Raw genomic sequence first — 7,869 nt, 5'->3', positions numbered from 1 at the left:
TTGGATCTTATATGCTTCAAGAGGTGGAACTCTGTTATGAGTGTCTGCTATATAGGTTTTAAGAAAATCTTCGTACACAAAATCCCCGTAGAGTGGAGGACTGCAATCGCTAAGAAGCACTTTCGCAGGTTCAATGCGGCAATTGTTGCAAGGATGGATGAAGCTGGTAACTGTTGTCCTAGCAACTTCTTTGTTCGTCACAACTCTATGGTCAGCACTGCTTAGCTTCCCATTGCTAGTAATCTACACTCATAATGAGATATTTATGATGCTAGAGATATATTAGCCTAATAGCATAGGCCTAAGCCTTATCCTACTAGCATCTAGACTAATTATACACTAACTATGATTAATAGATGTACCAGTATAAGTAGGAAACTTGACTTGCATCTAAAATAGATCATGGTTTGGACTTATGTTATTGCGCTAACCTCGAAAAAGATATAAATTTTGAAAAAAGAAGTTTAGAAATTCAGAAATTGACCGGGATGACCGCTGCCCTTAACAGGTTTATCTCTCGCTCAGCTGAAAGGTGCAGACCTTTTTTCCAACTGTTGAATAAATGGAAAAGTTTTCAGTGGACCGAGGAGTGTGCTTTAGCTTTCTAGCAACTTAAGGAATATCTTTCTTGGCCACCCATTATGTCTCGGCCAGAGGTTGATGAAATCCTGTTTGCATACCTAGCTGTGGCCGTCCATGCAGTCAGCCTGGTCCTTATAAGGGACGACGGCGGGGTACAGAGACCGGTTTATTATGTCAGCAAATCCTTGAATGAAGCTGAAGTGCGTTATTTGCCTTTAGAGAAGACAATTCTGGCTGTAGTCCATGCCACGCGGAAGCTTCCTCACTATTTCCAGTCCCACACTATGGTGGTTTTGACCCAATTGCCTCTCAAGTTAGTATTGTGAAGTGCTGACTACTCGGAAAGGGTAGCTAAATGGGGGACTATTTTGAGAGCTTTTGATATCAAGTACATGCCACGCACCTCAGTGAAGGGCCAGGTTCTCGCGGATTTGGTGGCAGAGTTCGCTGAACCATTATTAGAAGAAACTGCGAAGGAATCACACATGGATGAAAAATCAGTTGGCATGATCACAAGCAAAGGACCACTGACTTGGAACGTGTATGTTGATAGGGCAGCCAACCTAAGAGGGTCTAGTGTCGGACTTGTTTTGGTATCCCCTGAGGGAATTGTCTTTGAAAAATCATTGAGATTGGCGTTCTCGGCAACTAATAACGAGGCTGAGTACAAAGCAGTCTTGGTCGGCATGAACATGGCACGTAGAATGGGGGGAAAGGAAGTTCATATGTTCTCGTATTCTCAGTTAGTGGTTAGTCAAGTGACGGGGACCATGGAGGCTAGGGATCTAAGAATGCAAGAATACCTGACCCAGGTCAAATGTTTACAATCTGAATTTGATTCCTTTATCATTTTTCATGTTTCTAGAGGTGGAAACACACATGCGGACTCGTTGGCCACTTTGGCGACATCCTCGGCTCAGTTTTTGCCTAGGATTATTCTCGTTGAAGACTTGCTAGAACCAACTCTGACCACTGCAAGTGCTGTCCATATCCATTTGATAAGGCCTGGACTTAGTTGGATCGACCCTGTGGTATCTTTTCTAAAAAATGATATTCTTCCCGAGGACAAGTCTGAAGCAGATACGATTCGTCGAAAGGCGCCTCGTTTCTGGCTGTCCGAGGATCAGAAATTGTATAAACGCTCCTTCTCCGGACCATACTTGTTATGTGTACACCATGAGTCAACAGAGACACTTTTGGAAGAATTATATGAGGGAATTTGCGGAAGCCACACTGGGGGAAGGTCCTTAGTCCATAGGGCTCTGACTCAGGGATATTGGTGGCCCAATATGCAGAGAGAAGCTCAAGACTACACGAGAAAGTGTGACCAGTGCCAAAGGTTCGCTCCTAACATTCATCAGCCTGGGGGAGTCCTTAATCCTTTGTCCAGTCGTTGGCCGTTTGCTCAATGGGGATTGGATATAGTATGGCCTTTTCTGAGGGCTATGGGAAACAAAAGGTGACTACTCGTGGGAACCGACTACTTCACCAAGTGGGTCGAAGCTGAGCCTTTAGCAAATATTAGGGATATCGACTCCAAGAAGTTTATTTAGAAGAATGTTATCACTAGGTTTGGGGTACCCCACACACTTATCTCAGATAACGGCGTCCAATTCGATAGTAGAGCTTTCAGGAAGTATTGTAGTGACATGGGCATCACAAAGAGATACTCCACCCCCGCTTATCCTCAGGGAAATGGGCAGGCCGAGGCCGTTAACAAAGTCATAGTCAGTGGACTCAAAAAGAGGCTGGATGACGCGAATGGTAGATGGGTAGAGGAGCTACCACATGTTTTATGGACGTATCGGACTACGCCGCGCAGGTCCACTGGAGAAACACCATTCTCTATGACTTATGAAGCCGAGGCGGTGATACCTTTAGAATCAGGTTTCCCCACGCTAAGGATGAGTTCTTTTAGCCCAGAAAGTAATGATGATCTCCTGGAGAAAAGCTTGGATTTGGTTGAAGAACGGCGAGAGACCGCTATGGTCCAAATGGCTTATTATCAGCAGAAGCTTAAACGAGGGTATGATGCCCATGTGAAGCTAAGGCTACTAGCGCTTGGGGATCTGGTGTTGAGAAAAGTTGTGGGTACTGCCAAAAACCCAGCATGGGGAAAGCTAGGACCAAATTGGGAAGGACCCTATCGAATCATCTCTGTAGCAGGCATAGGATCATATCGACTAGCTGATCTAGATGAAAAAATTGTGCAACGCTCCTGGAATGTAAACAACCTGCGAAGGTATTATTATTAATAAAGACTACTTTTATCATTCGTCGTTCAAAATTATCAATATGCACTTGGGTTTATCTCTTATAATTTCTAAGTATCAAACAAAAACTTGGTCATGGATGATCTTCGGATCATATACCTTGTGGAAATTGATATCTTATCATTTGTTAAGCAGAACCTTAGTTATGTCGGGTCTATAGACCTACTTTGGGGAAATTAACATCTTATGTTACTATTTCTAAGTGTTAAACAGAAACTTGGTCATGGATGGTCCTCGGACCACATACCTTGTGGAAATTGATATCTTATCATTTGTTAAACAGAACCTTAGTTATATCGGGTCCATAGACCTTCTACTTTGGGAAAATTAACATTTTATGTTACTATTTCTAAGTGTCAAACAGAAACTTGGTCATGGATGGTCCTCGGACCACATACCTTGTGGAAATTGATATTTTACCAAATGTCAAACAGAACCTTAGTTATGTCGGGTCCATAGACCTTCTACTTTGGAAAAATTAACATCTTATGTTACTATTTCTAAGTGTCAAACAGAAACTTGGTCATGGATGGTCCTCGAACCACATACCTTGTGAAAATTGAATAAGTTTATCTTAACTTCTTTTCATTTTTTCTTTGTCTTTTTCGCCAATTTTTTCTCCTTCTCTCTTATGCTACATGGAGGCATGTAATAGATTGAAAACATAACAGGGCGAATGAAAACCATGATCTTAATGGTCCTCGAATTATATACCTTGTGAAAATTGATATCTTACTAATTGTTTAGTTATGTACTAGTATTTTCTGCACTTTGGGAAAATTAACATTTCAATTAATCTAAGAATTAACTAGAAACTTAGACATGTATCTTTGAACCCTTCACTTTGAGAACATTAAAAAAAAAAAAACATTTTTATCGTTACATGAGGAGTTGATGAAACACTTTATGATTGCTTTTTCGTCCTAATTTAAATTCTAAGTTAAGTTAATTTGATTGTATATTGATTTGCAAAATATAAGCTAAGTATGTATGCTTTTATTTAAAGTCATGACAAGTTAAAATATTGCAAGTGGTGCTAATTGTTCCATTCATTCATTTTTGTGCTATGAGCATTATTATACTAAAAATTGCAAGGCAAATGAAAATCAAACCAAACGTCAATGTACATACAAAGCAAAAATTAAAAAATTTGATACATGATAAAGCTTTGGCTTGTAGCCTCCTCGGCACCTATCACCCTGATTATGTGGAACCCATAGGTTATGTAGAGGAAGTTCTTCTATCTCCTGGATGTCTAGGGGAAGCCAAACATTTTCATCTTTTAATTTTAAGTGTAAGGATCCAGCACAATCAATTGGTCCAGAAGTCATGTGCAAGCAATTTCGGTTAAACTTAACACCAAAACAAAAGAGAGGGAGTTGAGTAAGTTTTACAATTTTTTTCATAGTTCTTTGGGTTAAGTGAAATCATGCCATGTAAGGTTGGGCATAACCTATGGTTACGAAGGTATTCACTAGTCACGTTTCTCATGGGGAGAGTCATCCCACCTTCTATGAAGGCAATCATGGGAATAATGACTTCACCTTCTCTCCTAGCACTACCTATGGCTTCTACTGGACAGTATCTCAAGCCTATGTCTTTGAGAATATGGTACTTGGCCCTAAAACCTTCCATACCGGCTTCAGTATCAACTAGACATTTAAATCTACCCATTTGGTGAGAACGAAGATGAAAGTTAAAGGAAGAAAAGGAATTTAAATGGTGGCCGAGGACAGAAGCCGAGAAGGAATGAACAAAGAAGACCGAAAACTTACGGGAGTTGGTTATGCGATTCTTCACAAGCTTTTGGAGAGAAAAGGTGATGATTGACACTTTGATACGATTGATTTCTGAAGAAATGAATGAAGGCGCGGGTTTCCAGGCGTTTTGATGTGCGGGAGGCGGCCTCGAAATTAAATTTATCCCGCTCAAAATTTTCAAGGGCAACCTGGACCGTTGGATGTCCATCTTACCGTTGAACGTGGGGAACATGATGTAACTTGTGGTCATAAATGCGCGCGTTCCGGGTTTCAAAGCGTCAGAAGCGTTTTCAGGGAACGAAAGGACCCATACACGTGTGGCGGTTTACAAAGCGTGTGGGAGGTATTCTGGTCGGATCAAAACTCTATTTCTCTCCTCGGATGGGTGGGAAAAATAAAGTTTTGAGGGGCTATTATGGGGTGTAAAAACTCCTGAACAAACATTTGGGTTTTGGGCCTGGTTGGCTGGTACCAGTTTGTTTTTGATTAGGGCCTCCAGGCCCACAAGTCAATCTACACTGTAAAGGTCCGAGGAGCTGTCCGAGGAGGAATGTCTCATCGGACAGGCCTGTTGATGACCCTAGGACTTGCTAAATGGGTTAAAGGCAGAATTCTGAAAAAAAAAAATGGATGGGTAAGAGGGTGATCCAAGCACCCTCTAGAAGCGAGGATGTGAGAGAAATATCTAAGGAAAAGGCTGCTACCACCACATTAAAGACTTTGCATGTACCTCCCTAGCCGCATTAATGGGGAAACGACCTCTGAACAGTAGGGTTCAGCCTCCCTGCTATTATTTGAAGACTTCAAGGTGGCGGTGGATGTGACTAGTATCTAGGGAGAAGATTTGTATGACACGTGGATGAACCAGTAGAGAAGAAGTATATAAGGAAACAAGTGAGGAAAGAGAGAGAGATCGACACTTTCTACTGAAAAAAAAACAGGAATTAAGAGTTGTAAACTTTGGCATAGAAAGAGAATATATATATATATATATATATATATATATATATATATATATATATATATATGCAAACAGTCCTCGGCTTACGTCCGAGGAGTTCTCTTTGTTGTATTCGTTCACCATTTGCATAGATTGTGGTACTTTAGCCTGCTAATCAAACTTCTAACATTCCGAACCTAGATTTCAAATCCATACTCTACAAATCTTATTGCATAAGGCTCATTGGGCCTGAGCCCAACACATGTTTTTAGGTCCGGATACAATTGTGCACTTACAATAATAATAATAATAATAATAATAATAATAATAATGAAAAAGAAAAATAAAAACAAGAGTACACTTGGCGCATATACAATTGTAAGACGCAACTTTTATTTTAATAAAGTATATTTTATTATATGATTTGGATACGAGTTTATATATACTATATACTATATAATTTTATTTTTAAGTTCTTTTATATGAATACTTAATACATAATTTCACACTCTAATATAGTATACCTAGAAGTTTCATAATTTCACATGGAAGTGTTTTTTAAGATGATTTTTAATCACAACTTCTGTAAAGTTTTTGTTACTTTTAGTTAATAATAACTCATTGAGGGTGCAAATTGAAATGGTTTTAAAAGTTAATGGTTTTAGTTATAAATTTTTTTAAAAAAATTTTAGGGTTTAATTTGAAACCACCCAAAACTATGAGGAAAATATGTAATTTTTTGAAGTCCTTGATGAAGAGTAGTCAGTTGGCCTAGAGTGTAGGCATTTAGTGCAACCATGACTTTTTAAAACCGAATTTTCATGATATGAAATATGATATGAGGGCTTGTTGAAAAAAGGGGCAATTAAATGTAAAAAGAAAAAGAAAAAGAAGAAGAATAAGAAATAGGGACATACATGTAACATGTGGCCTACATTAACCACAAATGCATTAGGGAGAGGCTCAACTGCAAGCCATTGCCCATCTTTTAAGATTTGTAGCCCATGCGATTCCCCTTGGAGAAGAAAGGTTATGAGGTTAACATCACTATGTTTAGGCAATCCCAAGGTTAGACTCGGATCCGGGCAAGGAGGTTAGTGATTTATAGCCATTGACTGAACTGGGCTGAGTTCTTCCCTTAAATATCTTGATTCAAGTCCTAATCCTTCACAAATTAAATCCAAAACCCACAAACTCAACTTCCACACCTCTGCTGAATAATTACCAACCACCTCCCTGTAATTTAAGTGCAATATAGCATTGTAAAAGCAAAAAGATGAGGCAGATGATATTATTCAGAGATTATAAGGAAAATCTTTGAAAAAAATATTTAGAGTGTTTGCAATACTAGATAAGTGAACAAATGAAATAAGCTGTGTGTAATGGGTACGATCTTTAGATATATATTTAGTAAAATCATGTTATATGAAAGAGTGTTATTAGGGATACTAAAAATTTTACTGCATAAACATTACAAGTTAATGTGTCACTAATCCAAAATAGTGATTAAAATATTTAGGCTAAATTACAAATTGCACCTTCTAATTTTACTAAAATTTAATTTAGTTCTCCAACTTTCAAATTTGTACAATTTAGTCCTCTTGTTAGTCTCCCTTAGAATTTAGCCATTAAGGACCCCCTCCAAAAAAAAGTTTTGTATTGAACAAAGTTGAAAGTTAATAGTGCAATTTTGACAGAGACTAACAAAATAAGTAAATTGACCAAAAACAAAATTGAAAGTTAGCTGAGGTCTTAATCGAACAAAAGTGAAGTTATTAGAATGAATTGAATTTTGGGCTAAGTTAGACAATGCAATTTGTAACTTAGCCAAATATGTATTTATTATGTGTTGAAACAGAACCAATTGTATTCATTGTCATGATATTTTGTAAGTTTTTGTAGTAAAATTTATAGTATCTTTATTATTTTCTTATGCCAAAACCAAGTGAGTTCTTCCGTAACTCCAAGGATTTTGACATGATTGCTCTGACAAGGAAAATGTATAAATCAATCAGTGCATATGCCACTACAGAGAGGTCATGGTTACATATTAGTCCAAACAAAGCTATAATGTACTATAGGACATAGGACATGTATAACATGGAGCTCTATATAAGAACAAAACAAAGCTTATCCTGCAGGGACAAGGGAATCATTGTAACTTGATTCGTTTTCTTAGACCTAAACTTATAGGCTTAAACTTTTGGGCTAAATGTAATCTTTATATGTCATATTAGTTCCTCAATTAATTAGAGTCTCCCTAAGGTTTATCTCCCTAATAAGTGATATCAGAGTTGATAGTTTGAGATCAGTT

This window comes from Castanea sativa, chromosome 1, assembly GCF_040712315.1.
Source record: "Castanea sativa cultivar Marrone di Chiusa Pesio chromosome 1, ASM4071231v1".
Classification (NCBI taxonomy): domain Eukaryota; kingdom Viridiplantae; phylum Streptophyta; class Magnoliopsida; order Fagales; family Fagaceae; genus Castanea; species Castanea sativa.
The sequence above is the reverse complement of the archived record's forward strand: the minus strand, read 5'-3'. Positions refer to the sequence as shown.